Genomic DNA, 18011 nt, shown 5'->3' with positions numbered 1-18011 from the left:
TCGTCGGGGCGGTGCGCGGGGGGCGGCGCGGGGGTCGCGGCGCGCTGTCAGCCGGGCCCGCTGCGGGGCTTTGTGTGCGGGAGCGCCGCGCTGACCCCGCCGCGCTCCGGGTGTGGGGCTGCGGTCCGGGCGCGGCCATCGCCCGCCGCCGCGGGTGCCGCGGTGCCCGCAGTGAGCGGCACAATGCGTGGGCTTGGTTCGGTTGTCTCGGGGATGGCTCTGGCTGTTAGGTGGGTACAGGCCTGATTTAACAAAAAAAAAATATGGCAGACTTGTGCTAGAGTCTGTGAGACTGCAGCAGCTCTGAAAAACCCTTGTTCATGGCACAGGGGCTGACGTTTCATTCAGTAGCTGATGTTTTTCCTTTTGGAGTGATGATCCAGAATGAGCATTGAATTTGTGATGTTGAAGTCTTAATTGTGAGTGAAATTGCATTCTTGTTTAAAGGTGAGTAGTGATCTGTGTTTCTACGTTGTGCTCCGCATTGTCCGTAGGTATAAATGCTAAATGTTCAAGATCAAGATTGCAGGGAGAGGGAGTAAACACAAACTGTCAAGATCCGGAGCGTTTGGCTCATCCTTCGACCTTTGTTGACAGGATACCAGCATTATGAAACCTGCTTATTGAACAGTTCAGGAAAAGGGCTGGAATTCCCGCAGCCCGGCATCGTGCTGACAGGCATCTTGGGGAACAATGCTCCCCGGAGCCGGGGTTAGAGAGGCAGGGCACGGAGAGGAATTTATTCTGAGAGATAGCAGCCGTGTGAAAATGTCAGGGGAGGCTGTGACTCCTCAGGCCATTGCAGGAAAACTCCGCTGGAGGAAGGACTTGCATATGCTCAGAAGGCTCTGGGGCGAGAGACAGGAGTGAAAATGGAATGGGATAAAGGGCTGGGAAGGTGGGTGATGGCAGTGGGATGTGATTTCTAAAGAATCGTTCTTATCCTTTAGCGTTTTTTTTTTTCCCCGTGTTTCTGGGGAGAACAGAAATGGCTGTAGTGATGCCTCCATGACTTAGCAATGGTTGTAGGGCTGTGGGGAGGGACGAGGGGCTGGCTCATGTGTCACAACCAGTGCTGGAAAGGCAGGAAAACAGGGAATATTTTGTTACTTCATGCAGTAGCATTAGCATGGAATTATGAATGTGGAATCCGGAGGTTGGGTTCTGTTCCAGAACCCGCTTTAGGTTTTTCTGTAATGCAGGTTAAGTGCAGCAAATGACACTCACTAAAGCAGGATGCAGCATTTTGGGATAAAATAGGAGCTTGCAGCAGCCATGTGGCAAAAAGCGTTAGAGATGCTGTTTCATCTCTGTGGTGGCACGGATGCTGCAGCCTTTGGAATTGCTGTGTGTCACTGAACCCTGCACACAGGAGTGGGACAGAGAGGGGCAAAACCCTCCTGCTGCATGTATGGAGACCAGGATACTGCTGTGTGCAGCTCCAAGAGCCCCTGGGGAGCAGGAGTACAAACCATTTTATGAAAGATGTTTTCTTTTTCCTTCATCATCTAGAAAATGGAATGAGTTAAACCCCCTTTATTGGATGGGCCTGGATTGCTCGTTTGCATTACGTCACCTGAGTAAGGATTTATTTTTCATGTGGGTCAGTTACAGGATTTAATATTTGTAGTTGGATTGCCTGCAAAATAATTGTATTTCATTAGCGAGGAGTGCATGGACATCTTTTGTGGAGCACAGAGGAGAAAGTCTGTTTATGCAGATGTTTAAGGGTCAGACTGCAAAAGTTATTTAGACTGTTAATCTCTATAGGCACCTAAATTCCTTAGTCATCTGATCTGGGCACAAGTGAACAACCAGTACATTAGTTTATCATTGCCCATTAGCCATGAGTCAGCTCCTAAATCCTGCCCAGGCTGGTGTCTGTGGCCACAGGCTTCCTGATTGCCCTTTCCCGGGTCTAGGAATACCTTTGGAAGTGTTGGAGCCTCAGGGGCCAGACAGGTGACCTGACGTCAGGGCAAGGAGCCACCAGCCCCCCTCGGATCTCTCTGGCTCATCTGAGGTTGTGCAGGAGAGCAGTGCAGGCTCTTTCCTGTGGTGCCTGGAAACTCCTGATGAGACCAGGCCTGCGCTCCATGGCAGGAGCTGTGTGGAGCCATAAGGGCTCTCCTGGCATATCAGCTCCTGCCGTGGGCTGCTCCCGTTTCCAGCTGATGGAGCTGGGGAGTTTGCCAGCATGTTGGACCCTTACCTTTGCTGAGGCTCATGGCAGCTTTCCCAAGTGCAACCAGCAGGAATCTGTGGAAATGTGGAAATCCAGTTGCCTCCTCTTGCTTTAAACCTGAGAAACCATCTCGTGTTGGATTGCTCTGACCAGATACCACTTGTGTGGAGAAGCAAGTGTTGGAGCTGCAGCTCCACACCGAGGGGAGTGTGATCCATTAGGATCTGTGTCCTGCAGAGCCTGGTTTGGAGCCTGCTTCCCCCGCTGCTGGGTTCATTTCCCCCCACCCACATGTGGTTTTCGTTTGTCAGCCTTTTATTATTACTCTTAAAATGATCTGTTGTGAATTTGTTTTTCTAATGAACATGAATACAACGTTGCAGCAGTTACAGCTGGACCTTTGGAGGCTTTTCCTGTAATGAAAAAAGGGTTTCAGAGAGATTACGTGGTTTTTTTTGAAAAAACAGAAAGACATAACAAAAATTCTTCTTACGCCCAGTAGACCCCAATTTATTCAAGAGCTTGATCAGAGCGACATAAATCAATTCTATATATATATATATATATATATATATAAGCAGGCAGCTTTTTTTCTATTTTGTCCCACTTTATTTCTTTTTCCTGTGTTGTTAATCCCAGACACATTTTTTACTGTCCATTCCTCATTAAAAAAGGCCAGTTTTGCATGGAAAAAGCTTTGATGTGTATTGTTAGGTGAGGGTTGAGTTCATAACAGATTTTATGGCTGGGGGGGCTGTGTCTGGAGGTGTTATTTCTGCTTGCAGTGAAATGTATGTGATTATCAAAAGATATGCACCAATGTATAAAGGTTGTACTCAGGGATTGTATACATCTTTCTGTGGCCTAGGACAGATTAAGGTTGAGGATTATATTGAGCTATTGTTTTTCATCACTGTTAACATTTTTCTCATCGTCTTCTCTGCGAGGTTTTTTCTTGTCGAATGGTGATCATTTCAGGGTGTTCTTACTTTGTCATGTCTCATCACTTTCCTGCTATTCTCTTAATATATTATTTGGTTGTTTAACATATTTACTCCCCTATTACACTGCACAAACTCATATTTGTTTTTAAGCTGCATGTGTTTTAGCCTACCAGAAATTCCTTTGGTGTGTCACCACTGCCACCGGAGAAACACGTTTATGCCGCTGTGCAGCCACTTTTATTCCACAATGTGCTGAGTGTTAGAACTTTAAAAAGAGCTGGAAAGTTGGTTTGATTTATTCAGCAGCCCCTCATGTCAAGAGGGCAGTGGGGAGTGAACAAAAGAGGCACTGCATGTGAAGCCCTTATGGCAGCAGGTGCTGACCCACACCTGTTGGATACTGGGAATAGCCTCGCTGGTCATACCAGCCGTGCCCTTGGAACAGGAGAGGTGTGCCATTAACACTCTGTCCTGAGAGCTAAAAATACTCTGCCACCAAACTGTTCACAGGTAAATGTTCCAAATTTAGCAGTTTTTCTGTTTACTGGGATTCCAAACATAGGCTGTTCCCTTTTTGGGAGAAGTAGCCAGACCTGAAGTTCCACCTGCTGAGCAATTAGCCTGTAATCTGTGAAACATGTTCAGGAGTGATGCTCTTGGATTTGATCTCCCGGGTTTTGTTCACGTGTCCAGAGCTGTGCACAAGAGGAAAGCAGTTCTCCTTCTCTGTTTGTGAGAACAGGAAACACAGATGCTTCTGCAAGTCATCAGAGAAGCTGTGGGCTTGCCTTGAAAAGCAAAGTATTTGTATTTTATTTTTAAGACAGGAATAGGGATTGGCTGACAGCTCAGTTTGATTGGTGTGACCACTGGGTTTAGTCTCGTTAATCATGTCTCAATACAGCATGGAATGATTCCTGGAATGGGCAGCTGCTACTCTGCATGAGATGTGGGGTCTGGGAAGAGACGTAGTTGCAGACACAGATCTAGGATGTGATCAGAGAAGAGGAGATGCAGACCTGGAGCCGCCCAGCCGTGCCCCACTGCCCACGTGAGCGACTGGCACGGGGTTAATGGGTTTGAAGTAGCCAACTTAATGAATAAAGCATTTATGCTTCATGTGTTCAGTCTTCCTGTAGGAAGTGCTGGAGTGGCTGTTGTGATCCTTCCTGCCCTCAGTCCATGGGGACTTGCACACCTTTAGTTGTAGCTTTTGTTTTTTCAGTTTGCCCCGAGGTTTTGTAAAACAGCATCACGTTGAGGTCATGCCTGTGCTAAAATTTCCTGGCCAGGGCTGCAGTGGTGCCTGCAGAGATCAGGGAGGATCATGCCCCACCCTGAAATGGTGGAGTTGGATTTTCCATTTTCCCCCTTCCTTGGAGGCGTCAGTGGCCGGGGCTGGGTGGGAGGTGCTCCGAGGTGACGCAGAGGTTCCTCTCCAAGCCTGGCCCTGACATTTTAAGGTTATACTGATTACCCAGTTTATCCCAGCCAGACATTTTTCCCAAGCCAGACCTACAGGCATCTTTGGGAAGTCTTTTATTTTCGCTGTGGGATTCAGCCCCAGTAGTGTCCCAAGAACGTGGTCAAGGTCTTCGACAAGGAGTTGTGGGGATTTTCTGCCATCCAGCAGTAATCCAGATCTGCAGCTTTTGGTTTTGTAAGTTCCTGCCTTTTGTTCTGAATTAATCCTATTGCTCTATGGATTGATTTATTACAGAATGACATGGGGTGTCTGCTTTTGGTTCTTACATGATAAAAGGGAGCCTTGTGTTTGGAAGGGCAAGGAAGCTATGCATGGATCCTGTTCTTCAGGGCATGGTGAGCTCTGGCAGCGTGAGCAGAGCCTGGGGTACGGTGGGACTGATCACTCTGGGGTTGTGCACCAGGACCAAAAGCTGATTTTTGCCACTCATAAAATCAATTTTGCTTAGTGCCTAGACACTACAAATGCTCTAGCTAATTATAGCAAGTAGCTCCTCTGGTTTTTTGGCTTAGAAGGAAAAAGGTGCTGCCTGCTGTATGTAAACTGATTTAACGTAAATACATTTATTTGAACACCCACAGATTTTGGGTTTGGGCATTCCAGATGTTGGCTTTTTTCAGGAGCTAAACCAATGGTGAGATTTTCTTGCCAAGGGCTTTCACTGACTTTTCTCTAAGTAAACAAATATTTAATGAAAATATTTCGGAGTGATCTGCACCGGTCCCTGCAGATGGGGTGGATGGCTCGTGGCTCTGGGGTGCCAGAGGCACACACATTTACAACAACACTGGAATGCAGCTTGGAGCTAATTTTTGGAAAGGGACTTTGGGCCTAGACCTGCCTTATGGAAGTCTGGTATTTGATAAAGGAGGATCATCCAGTAGAGCACCCTTTGCTAGAGCCTGGATCATGCAGGAGTCTAGTGAGGAAGTCAGGACAGTTCTCCATGACTCAACAGGAATTCCTTGTCATGTAGGATTCATATGGGGTAAGGATAACCTGGTTAGCTTAACAATTGCTTTTATAATGTGGAATACTGTGACCTTTTTTGGACCATAATGCCATGAATAACTCTCTACAATTTCATCATAGTACAAGATGAATGGATTAATTGCTACCTTTTTATTTTTAACACTTTTTTAGAGTAATGTATTCTTATAGCAATTTTAGATGCTTTTAGGAGGCCAGGTCCTGAGCCTGAAAGAAATCTGGTTGATTTTGGTGGAGCTACACTGATTATCACAAGTTTAAAAATCTGCCTTGCAGTCTTCAAGTTTTCATAAAACAAACACTGGAGCCTGTTGTGTTTTATTCTGTTGGTGTTTTTGGCATCAGAGAAGCTTTTCCTGATTGTTTTCCTCATTTGAAGGCTGATTGTACTGAGTGACCTCTTGCTACTAAAGGGTGGGTCAGTTTATGTGGGAAAGTCTTAGTCAATGTGTCTGGGAGATAAGTGGGACTGCATCCCAACGAGCCTTGTGCGTTAAATACTGGAATGTGCTGGGGATGTGCCAGGAGATTGGAAGCAGGACTCTGCGACAAGCCCAATGCAGTCACACTCTCCCTAAAATAGCACTGTGGATAACAGGAGATCTGCAAAGTTATCACTTACCTCATTTTCGCACAAATTCTTTCCTAAAAATGGATTATTGACTGAGGGTTCAGGCGGGTTTTTTCGGTAATACATTCCATTTGCATTTTGAGAGCAGTCATGTCCCTCTTAAGTCTTATGCTGCAGGTAAGAGGGAAAAAGCTGTGGTGAAACCACACAAGTCCCAGCCCAGGAAAAGCCACTTGTATCATCCTCATCATCACCTGAATGAGAAATGAGATGGGTTTTACCTCAGTATAGGTCAGTAGGAGCCTCTTCAAATTCATCTTGAACTATCTGGAAGTATCAAGGCAGAGATGAATCAGTTCAGCGGCCTCAGACGTGCCTGGGCTGGCTGTGGGTGACAGCATTTTGGCACCAGCCCCTGGATGCAAACAGCCAGTGTTTGGATATTCAAATGAGCAGTGGTTTACCACTGCAGACCGTAGATGGTTTTGTTTAAGGGGAAAAAGAAGCAAATTTGATTTTCGGCCCTGTGTCAAGTTTGCTGAGGGAAGAATCTGATTGTGCAGCTTCAGTGGTTGGCATAAGCCAGTTAAACTTAAAACCTGGGGTGCCTGAATTAGTTTCTTAGGAAAGAGGATGAGTTGGCTGCTAAATGGGATAGTGTGAGGAAAGTGCGGGGGCGGCCAGGTTGGGAGCAAGGTTGGGAGATCCTGAGTCAGCAGGTGCTTGTTTAGCCCCGGTGAGAGGCTGTGTGAGGAAAGTATGGATCCAAATAACCATTCCCTGGATGTGTGCTTGCACTGCAGCTCAGTGAAAGGGAAAACAAAAGTGGGCTTGTCAGGGAATCATAAGATTGAGTACAAAAAGCCTGGAGTGCCCTAAGTCATGACCTTTTAGTGCCTGCAGATTTGAGGACGAGCTGCGCTCTTGGAAAGGCAAATGGATTAGAGGTCATTTGTGGAAAATATCCCTCAGCTTCTGGTGTGCAATGCCAGCCTGGTGTCAGCTCAGCTCCTGAGCCCCACGAGATGTGACTCCCAACAAGCCTGGACCAGGACTGACATCCCTGGCCCCGGCAATTAGATCCACATGGATTGTGCTTGGAGCGGAGTGGTGTCACACCCCCTGTGCTTCTGAGGTTCTCCATGGGGAGGACACTCACTCAGCAGCAGCTGCCAGGCTCTCTGTTATCCTGCTCCACAATCCCTCGGGAAGGGAAAGCTGTGGCACTCAGGATGAAGTGGGGCATTGTGGTTGTGCTCCGAGGTTGGCTGGGGAGGAGGATGTGGCGCAGCAGCCCCACCCCTGTGGCCCCGGGGGGATTCCCTGACCCCAGGTGCCCCATTGATCCAGCTTTGCAGCTTCCCAGCGCCCGGGTGTGTAAAGGAGCTTTATTGCTGCTCCAAGGAGGGACGTGATGACATCAAACCCAGGTAAAAGGGAAAAAGAGGTAAAAGCCTGCAATCCAATGGAGTTTCACTGAGCTCTGCCTTCTCCAGTCTTGCTCACTTTCAGGTTTTGTATCAGGAGGCATAAAAATTTCCAGAAATTGCAGTTTATGTAAGAGATGTGAATAATGGCTAATAATAAGTGAAACTGCCATGAGGAACGGGAAGAGGGGGGAAGTAGGTTATTTTTAGAGACCTATTCTCATTGTATGCTAGACAAACAAGAATAAGGTGACTTTGCATTAAACATGTACCACAAAGAAGTGAAGATATTTTCCCCAGACAAATCCCCATGGTGCAGTAATGGTCTGTACTATCTGCCAGCTTAGGAATCAGACTCAAAACTGCTTCTTCACTGTTTAGTAAGAAAAGAGGGACCTTCCATGCTCATTTTCATTGCAGTACTGTGATTCTTCTCGCTCTGTGAAGCTTGAGAATGAAGGATCTGAATCCCCACTTGTGCCAAGTTATACAACTACATCCCAGCATGGGATGTCGTGTCCATTTACATCATCACAGTCTGGGGTTAGAGGTTTTAAATCCTCTTCATAGAGAAATGTACAAAAGAACATCTCAGAATCACAGAATTAACTAGGTTGGAAAAGATCTTTGAGATCACTGAGTCCAACCTATATCGGAGATAATTTTGTGTTGCTCAGTTATGTCTCAGAACCATGTTAAAAATGTAAAGATTGTTAAAAAACATGACAAGATCCCAAAATGTTGGAGTCAGGGATGGTGATCCCTCTCCGTGGGCAGGGAGCCCACAGCTCTTATGTAGCTGTGTTCTTAGTCTGAGTAATCTTAATCAGGTAGTAAATCCCAAGTGAGATTATGCTGTTGCAGCGAGTGCAGCAAAGATCAGCTGCAGGGCTAGAGGGGGATCTGGAGATGCCTGCTTGGATATTCAAGGAGGCAAACCAGAGCTTTGGAGGCTTTGTAGGATCTTCCTCTGAAGGAGTGGGGAAGAAGCTCAGTGAAGACAAATGATGTGTTGGCTGCAGCAGAGCTGACAGGTGAGGAGCACATGGGCATTCCAGGGCGAGGCGGAGCACTGAGGGATGTTTCTACAGCTGCTGCTGACCAGCAGAAAATAACATGAATCACTTGGGGTTGCAGTGGCACAGCAGAGCTGCTGCAGAGTTCAGAGAGTCCCAAAGTTCCTTGGATTCCTGGCATGGGGTGATGAACCCCCGCGTCACCTTTAGGGCAGTTTCCCGAGCAGAGCATCCACATTATTCCGGGGTGCCTCTAACAGTGGGACAGCTGTTTGCAGTTTTAACTTCTGGTTGTCATAAGATGTGGCAGGAATCCAGGGAGCCATGGAAGAGCCCTGGGCCTGAAATTAATTTTCAGCCAACTCGATTAGATCGGTGCCTGTAGCAGACTTACCACTACAATTTTATGTGTATTTTGGGATAAATGCAGCTCCTTGCTGGTATTTAGTAGCTTGGCCATCGTATCTAAAGGAGAGCTAGGAGGGCGTGCAGATACATAAAACAAGGGGCAAAAGTATCCTTGTATGCATTTTTAATGCTCTGCTTTGTGGCTTGATCAAAACGGTGCAATTTGATGGGGATGAGTGTTGAGAAATGGTCACTATGCAGCAGCTCAGCTGCTCCATCAGAGGGGAATGAATTCCCAAATTGCATCCCAAGCTTGTTATTAGAGGATTAAAGAGCTGGGCGACTCACCTTGGCTAACTGTCCTGAAACTGTGCTTGCGCTCATCATACATATAAATAACTATTATGCAAATATTACTGGAGCAACAAGGCAGGTTTTGAATTTGCTTTATGCCTTGCAAATGGCCAAGTCACTTGTCCCCGTGTTCCAAATGATAATCTTGTTTTCCCCAAACACAAAGCACTGAAATTACCTGTGTAGTAATTGGAATATACCACTCAATTCCTCTTTCTCTGAACTGGCCTCAGCATACAGGAGCAGACTGGAATGTTTGGTACATAATTTCCTTCCTTGATGAAGTTAAAATTTAAGAAGATTTCCCATTTGGGCTGTCATCAGGAGCAATAAATCTTTGTTCCTTTTAAAAATCTGTCCATTCTGGTTCTGACTGACATCACCTGCTGCCTGGATATGTCTCTGCGGAGAGGAAATTGTCTCAGTTTGCACCAGGAGAGGTGTAGGTTGGATATTAGGGAAAATTTCCCCATGGAAGGGGTTGTCCAGCCCTGGCACAACTGCCCTGGAGGGATGTAAAAGCTGTGTGGATGTGGCACTTGGGGACATGGTCAGTGGTGGCCTTGTTGGGTTAATGGTTGGACCTCAGAGTGGATCAGGAATCAGAGGCTGGGTGGATGCTGGGTTCTGCCTCTAAGTGCTCGTGGGTTTTGTGCAGATACCTGGTCCTTGAATATTGTACCTCGGGGATCTGTTCCCCAAGAATCCCTTGGAAAACCCTTTGCTACTCCTTGGAGAAGTCCTGGATGTGACTTGCCATAGAGAGCTCCCTGTTCCCTGGGGTGGTGGTTTGGGAATCAGGGTGTTATGATGGGAGGTTCCAAATTAACTGCAACCTATTTTCTTAATAATAATAATAATGATAATGCTGTGAAGTACTGTTAACAGCTCCTCCATCAGTGGAATGGCCATGTCAGCCTTGCCTGGGGTTTGGGTTTCTCCTACAAGGACTGATGAGGCAATTCCCAGAAGAAGTGACATGTTTGGTGAAATGATGTGCCACTGTTTGGTGACTGGCACGTTTTCCTAGATTTATTGCTAGGGAACCCAGGTCTCCTCAGGGACAATGAGGAATTTTCCTGGCTCTGTTGGTATGGAGTTATTTTACTCTGACCTGTTCCTGATGTTGGCAGGTGGTAGCCATGGGAGCCAGGGGATCCTCCGCAGGGTCAGATGGGATGGATTGGAATGGGATTAGCTTCATGTTTGGAAGTTTGTGTTGTTTAAAAGTTGCATTTTGTGGTGGGGGAATCCAAACAACCCAAACTCTGTGGGCTTCTTCCCGAGTTGCTGGGTTCAGAAGGAAGGCCAAGAGCTGTCTGGTGATGTCAACAACGAGGGGGAAGAGGCTTTGTAATTTGAGTGTTGCAGCAAACAGAAACCTGGCAAAGGCCAGAAGAAATGCAGCAGAGGGATTTTTTTTACAAGCCTATGGTTAATTTTAGCTGGGAGTTTGGGATGTAGGTATTTTTAATGGCTTTTCATTTCAAGGTCTGCTGAGGGATGGGGAAGAAAGGATGTTGTGTGTGTATGTGGACCTCCCAGACTTGGTTTTAGCTGTGACACCTGGCTGGGTTTAGCAGCTGGATGTTGGAAAGCTTTCATAATTAGTATTTTAATGCTTTTGTGCACAGTGGTTTCTATTGGAGGCTATGGTAAGTCTCCTCAGCTCTGTTTCCATGCAGAATTCAAAATGACATGGGAAGCAGAAGCCTTTGCACGGGGCTGTGTCACAATCTCCTCTTTGGTCGCCTCTCCCTATTACAGTGCCATGATTGTGAGGCATCCATAAAGCCAGTGCTTTGCTAAAAATAAGCCATTCCTCTTGCAAATGCTATTACAATTCTGATATTCAAATATTAAACCTTCTCTGCAGTGTTAAAAATAGCTGTGAACAGAGAAATCCTTTCCTTATTCTTAGCTGAGAAGCTGAATATTGAGCGAGTCAAAGGTTCGCTCCTGAGGCTGGAGCTGTGTGAGAGTTGAGCCGAGGCTTCTTCACCCCTCATCTGCTGTTGTTGTTGTTGAACACAGAGGACGAGTGGGTGGGAGAGAGAAATGAGCAGGGAGTGGATCAAAAGAGAGTGAGGAGTAGCCAAAATGAAATGGAGGAAATAAGAGTGGAAGCAAAGCGAGAAGAAAAATCCAGATTTAAGGTAGAAAACTGCATTGAGAATGTTTCATCAGAACAAGGCTCCAATCCCAATGGCTGCCAGACAGGGATTTGGGGAGCAGCTGGCAGAGGGTGTGAGGCACACCTACCTCTCTCCCAGGGCTGTGGGTTCAACCCTCTGTGTCTGTGGCAGGAGCACTGAAAATTGCAGCAAGCCACTAATTGCCTTTGGGAGGCCACTTACAAGGGTGGGAGCATCCCGAGGATTGAGCTTGGTGGGAAGATCAAGGGCTTGGCAAGTTGGGGTGTGTGCTCCAAGTGCTGATATCCTCAGCCTACACACTCCAAGAATGCACAAATTGAAAGGCAGGTGTTTATTTTTCTCCCCCTTCCAATGCTCTTGGGCATTAACTAATGCAAAATTTAATAATAAAATACCATTTCAGCAAAATAATTTCCTTCCATTTGCCATCAACAAAAGATGTATTGGAAAAGAGAATTTCCTCTAGGGTGAAATAAAGGACAAGCAAACAGAAATGACCATTGTAGATTTAATGGGGAAAAAATGGATTTGTCATGTGGCTTGAAAGTCATCTTAATGATATTATGAGGCAAGGAAGGAACCAAACAATACCCACCTTTTATCATGGAAATGAAGGCCAGAAAGGCTTTCAGCAAACACTGTTTAGCCAAAAATAAGGGTGAAGGAAAATCTAATTTGACCATATAATCCTGTTGGCCCAGGTGAGTGATGGCAGGACTGCTCTCTTTGCCTTTGAAGTTCCAAGGGAAAGGAGATCCTTTTTCCCTTTTTGTGGGGAGGAGACCAGCACTAACATTTATCAGCTTAAGTTGGGTTCAACCAGTTGTGTTCAGCTGGAAACCCCTCTAATGATCATCCATCACTGCTGGAGTCTTCTTGGGAGAGAATCCTGGAGCAGGTGGATCCCACAAGGCAAAACCAGAATGCTTTTTGTCTCTGACAGTATTTTCCATGGCCTACCAGGCTTGTCCTGGATTTCCCCCAGCAGGAATGCCATTTTGGCTGTGGGCATGTGTGCTGCCAGAGGGCTGGCAGTGAGGGAAGAGCTTGATAAATCTCTGTGTCGTCGCTGTGTCTGGAATCACTTTGGGATTGCAGCACTTCAACGCCCTAATGCTCCCTCTCTGTGCCCTGGCAGCTGCCTTTGGAGGTCTTCCCTCCTTGAGGAGGTGCTCCGAGATAGGGAAGGTCCCTGTGTGTTCTTCTATCTCTCCTAGCACCCAGCCACCCTCCTCTGGTCACAAAGCCCAAATCTTGGAAACCCAAAATGGCACAAATTTCAGTCACAAATGAAACACCCAGAAGAAAACCATGCTACGGAGAGGGCACGGCATGGCTGGTCACACACCAGGATTCAGTCCTGGTTTGCAGTGGCCTCTGGCTGCTGGTCAGGGTCTCTCAATTAGCCAGTGATTTTTCCCTTGTCCAGGTCGCCTTTTGCTGTAAGTGGAGCCAGGATTCCTGGCTTTATATTTGTATCAGGTCCCTCAGGTGTGGTGCTTGTGCCTGTTGTCACACCAAAGGCAGCTGTCTTAGCTAAGATCTGCAAGAAATGAGTTTATTAGTTCCCCTTCCTTTAGCAATCCAGGGAGAATTGAGTGGCTTGTCTTTGGAAGGCAACACTGACGTGATGAAATGTCCATGTGTGCTTTGCAGGGAGCTGCCCTGCAGGCCACCAGTGTCCCCCAAATGTCTTTACCTGAGTCCTATTAACCACTTCACATACAGAGGTGTTGATGCACTTCTCACACCATGTTGGTGCTTGGGTGAGCAGTTAAGTGCATTATTGAATTCAATAGCATCCTGGAGGGATTAAATTCTGCACACTGGCATTGTTTCCTGGCCAGAGCATGCTCACAGGAGATAACAGAGGTTACCAGGCCTCCCAAGTAAGTTAATTTTTATTCTTCTCTGTTACATTTGAGCTTTGGATGAAGAACATGGGGGAGCGGTGTCAGCTCTGGATAGTCCAGGTGTGCAGGTTGTGCGTTTCCATGGCTGTAATGGCACTGCCAGTGTCAGTGATCCTGATGCTTTCTGCCAGGTCCCACCTTCACCTTTCTGCCTGGCATCCCCACATCTTTTGTCTCCTTCAGTTTTATTCAGTTATTTTCATTTTCAAATCACAGTGTCCTCATGAACCTGCCAGCCCATGCCCAGGTTGCTGCAGCCATGTCTTGAGTTTTCTCAGATGACTTTTGGAGGGTATGACAGTAAAAGTATCTGGAATAGCTTAAGGGACCTTGGCTTCAGTGCTTATTTTTCATTGACAAAATCCAGACCAGCTTTGGAAAGGTGAGCAAAATTGAAAGTTATGTCAAGAAGAGTGCTGAATGTTGCTCTGGAAGAGAAAGAAAAAGAAGTTGTTTAGGCTTATGGCTGGCTGTTCTCAGGAGGGCTGAGTTGCAGACCCATTGTCCTCAACTTGCTCGTAAACCATCCTTGATTAATTTAGTAGCAGATCCAAGTGGGAGGAAGGAGAGGGAGCTGCATTAGTCTTGATGAAAGAAAATCTGCCTGAGGAGCAGGCAAATCCAAACTGTAATTCCTGCAGAGCTTCAAACATGGCCCTAATTTTGCTGATTCAGAACCTCTTTTCTCCTAATCTTGGCATGGGTACCTGCAGGCAAATGTGTCCATGTCTTCGTTTGTCAGAGTACAGCAGTAAGGGCTGAGGTAGGGACCAGAATTCCCAGGACACAGGCTGGGAGAGCCTTCCTGGGAGTAGGATGTGGGCTCAGGTGTGCTCAGGTGCCCTGTGACCTGGGGAAAAAGCCCTAAAAGGGGGAAAAAAAGAGGCCAGACAAAGCCCTACAGCTGCATTCCCGGGGCTAGAGAATTCCTGCATAGCCCTGTGACCGCCTGCTGCTCTCAGGGCTCCTCCCAGGATGTTTTGTGGTGTGTCCACTTTCCTGTTTCACTTGCACTGAATTAAATGGACTGATGGGTGTGATTTCTTTCTTGGTTGAATTTTTTGTGGATATTCCCTGGACTTGCAGAGCAGATGATGACTCTGTGTTCCCTGCTCCGACCCTTTGAGCCTTCCCAAAGCCTGCACAGGATGAGGCATCCCAAAATCCCTGTGCTAGAGACACAGCTGCTGTAGGCTGACTGTTTGGGATAATGAAAGGAAGGAGATCAGAGTTTTGCCTCAGGCTTGGAGCACTGGAGACCCAATTAATTTTGATGGGAGTTGTTGGTGTCCAACACCTGGGAAAATGAAGCTTCCAGCATTATGCTGCAGGTAAGGAAGTAGCTCTGGGTTGGGATCTCGGTGCTGTTTTGTCTCAAATGAGACCTAGAAAGTTACAGAAATTGTTACTTTGGGAGTAAAACGTTGCTTTTGATATTTTCTGCCAGTTTTGTTGCTAGAGGGGAGTGATGGTGAGGCTAAATTTGAACCCCTCAGTAGAAGTGGTTAATTAATGTGTTGTTTGTGCTCACTCAGAGCCACAAATCAGTAGGGAAAGGTTTAACATGAGAGGTAAAGTGAAAATGTGAGTATCCATTTCCCCAAACCCACAGTCTGTCCCCTTGCTGGTTTATTTATTCCCCTACACAACCGACTCTCCTGTCGGACACTGGAGAGTGGTTGTTCTATTTTAGCTGATAATTTGTCTGTGGTTGGGTTATCCTGACTGACACTTCCACACAGGAGCCCAGACCCTCCCCTTGTGCCGGTGGGAGATGAGGTCATGGATGCCTGCTTTGGCCTGGGAGGAGGCTGTGAGTAAGGAGTCATTTTTGTCCTGTGAAATGCCAGCCCTGGTGCCTGGCTGGGTCCGTCTCGGAGGGGAGGCGGGAGCTGGCAGCCCTTGCTCTGCACAGAATGTCTGAGGCTCTCCGTAATTTCCTGCTCTCCAGATCCCCCTCCTGCCTGGAACCCACACCCGGCTTTGTTCTGGGTTTGGCCAGCTTGGAGAGGTGCCTTGCTGTGCTGCCACTCTCAGGACAACAAACCCACCAAGTCTCAGCGTGCTCCAGACTGTGGAATTCCAGTGCTGGATGGGGCTGGGGTGGTGTCAGTAGGCGCCCGAAACACCGATCCTGAGGGACACGAAGCTCCAGGGAAAATGGCCTTGTTTCAATCAGTGCTCAGTGTTGCTGTTCCTGGCATTAACTTGGGCTTCAATGGTCCGCAGTTTTGAGTTTCATCCCTGCAACAATGTCTTTAAATCTTGTGCTTCACCAGGATCCTGCAATAATCCAATAGCAGCTGCTGGGGAAGGGAGCAGAGGTATACAGAGGAAGGTGCTTTCCTTGTGATGCTTGAGATTTTCAGCAGCCTTCAGGAATTCAGAGGTTTTATTTTAAATCAGGGTTTCTATTCATCTTTCAGCTAATTTCACTAAGTTCACAGGTAGCTCAAAGCTTCTGGAACAGTGTAGCACTGGTAATTTTGCTGCTTATACCCAATTTATAGCAAAATACATCACAATAGGCTCTGAAATGGACAGCAGAATTAAGTTGCAAAACAAACCCTGTGTTGTTGTACAGAACCTATGGTAACTTTGAATGGTATGAAGTGTTAATAGGCATTAAATCTTTGTAAAATACCCAGTACAACTCTTGTGTATCTGCAATTAATAAGTAATTCAGCCATGCCAAAGTCAAGCAAGCACAAATCCCCTTTATACCACACTGTACCATCTGTCTAATCTATTTGTGTCAAATATGGCTTGTTTGGGTCTGTCCTTCCACAAGCCTGTTCTGGCAGATTAAATTAAAATTTCTGGTCAGGGAAATTTCCCTTGATGTTTCTAGCTCAGGTAACAAACATGGATTTGGTGCTAGATTTTGTAATGTATTTGGTAAAAAGTATGTGGTAATCAGCACAAATATCTTTTTGTCATCGTTGACCAGAGGGATTTTACAGCTCCAGCACCTTTCCAGCAGTTCCTGTGGAAGAGCTGAGGGAAGGGATCATCCTTCAGGCACTTGTAGGGTGACAAGCACCAAAATGGGTCCTGTAGATTGATCTATTGGCCAGAGCTTGTTTTCTGTTTGTTCTCTGCTACTCTGAGAAGGCTCTGTTTGCCTGGAACTTGCATTAGGATGGTGGAATGTCAGAAAGGAATATTGAAAAGGACTTGGTTTCCTTTCTGCTCCGTTGTGCCAGTCTGTGTGAGCTGGAAGTGCTGGAGGAGTCCAAGGAACAGCATCGCAGTGGGGCAAAAATAAACCCTGGGATTTGCAGGTAACCTTTTCTTTTGATGCTTTTCCAAAGCTGGTGCAGTGCCCTGTGTCCTTGTGGATTACAGAGGTTGCTGCACTGGGAGCTACTGTTGGAGAGAAGGAATCTCCTTTTGGAGCAGAGCTGGGGGCTGTGGGCATGGATGTGTAACTTGCGTTGTGGCCACTTGGGTTTTACTCCCTCTTCTGCACAGGGGATGTCTGGTTTTGGAGAATAGGGCCGTTTGCAGGGTCCAGAGATCCTTGAGGGGCTCCAGGGCAGGTGGGCCTGCAGGAGGGATGCTCGGGGGGAGTGGGACTTGTGCATCCTTGTGGTTCCCAGGTTCTGTTGGAAAAGGCTCAACTCTGCTGCTCCTGCACTGCCTCTGAGCGTGTCTGCACACCAGCCTCCAGTGGGTGCTAGCCCACTCCTACGGCTTGGGAATGGGAGATTTCTCTCTGGGGCTGCTGTTAAAGCAGCACAGACACAGCCTGCATTCATCATTACCCTCTGGAGAGAACCAGAGCACAGAGCTTTTCCTGAGATGCCTGTTTGGAACGAGAACAATCTAAAAATTCTGCATTTTTACTTATTCAGTCGCATTACCTCGCTCTGCTGCTCACCACCTCCCCTCAGCCTCACTCAGGTTTTTTTTGTCTCCAACCTTCACTTGCATGTGCTTTTACAGGGAGAGATCCCTGGTCTCCAGAGAGCCGAGCCTGCTGTGCAGTGCCATGTGAAGGGAAAGCCAACTCCAGCCATTCAGGAATTAAAATGGCTGAGTCGGAGTGTGGTGAGTGTTAAGATGGAGTCAGCCAAGCAGATCGTTCTAGAAATTACAGGAGGTGATTTTGCTGTCCCTGGTGAAGTTATGAGGCTTCCCCCTGTGTGTTGTGTTGGCATTGATGGCATCACTAATAGAGATGTTTTATTTAAAATCCCACCTTCAGTGCTTCTGTTCAGCTGCACGTGGTGCTGGAGTAGGAACCAACAGCGGGATCCTCTGGAAGAGAAAGGGCAAAGCCGTGCTCCAAGGTCTGCTTTAACCTCTTGCTGCCAGCGCCTGGCTTTTCATGGAGAATATCATAATTGAAAAGCTGGCATAGTGTAATCCTGAGGTTTATATTAAAACCTCTTATGAGTGCATCATGCATTTCCAAACACTCCCATTAATATATTCTCTTTGAGAAATGCTCTGATCCAGGTGTTCTCTGGGTTTACCATTCCAAATAAGGATGCTTTAATTACTGGTGACCTGATTTGAATATGGGCTGGACTGATTTAATTTAAAATATTGATTGTAGCACATTGGACTGGTTATGCCTTTGCTTTGTTCCTGGAGCAGCCACCATCCTCACTCA

At 46.8% G+C, this 18011-nt stretch overlaps 1 protein-coding gene across 2 annotated transcripts in view; it reads left to right on the top strand.

The window, feature by feature from the left end:
* The window catches only part of SPTBN1 (spectrin beta, non-erythrocytic 1), a 116709-nt gene that overhangs the window by 685 nt on the left and 98013 nt on the right, over positions 1–18011 (top strand). Inside the window, exon 1 of one of the 2 annotated variants that reach the window (XM_042021065.1) lies at positions 14703–14721. The exons of the other annotated variant lie outside the window; for it this stretch is intronic. The gene's annotated coding sequence lies outside the window, so the exon portion shown is untranslated. Of the gene's footprint in view, positions 1–14702; positions 14722–18011 lie in introns of those variants that run through there. 2 annotated transcript variants of the gene reach the window in all.

This window comes from Corvus kubaryi, unplaced genomic scaffold (assembly GCF_017639235.1).
Source record: "Corvus kubaryi isolate FWS band 111438036 unplaced genomic scaffold, C.kubaryi_AGA036_p1.0 37103, whole genome shotgun sequence".
Lineage (NCBI taxonomy): Eukaryota > Metazoa > Chordata > Aves > Passeriformes > Corvidae > Corvus > Corvus kubaryi.
Note: the sequence above shows the minus strand (reverse complement) of the source record. Positions and strands in the feature narration are given on the sequence as shown.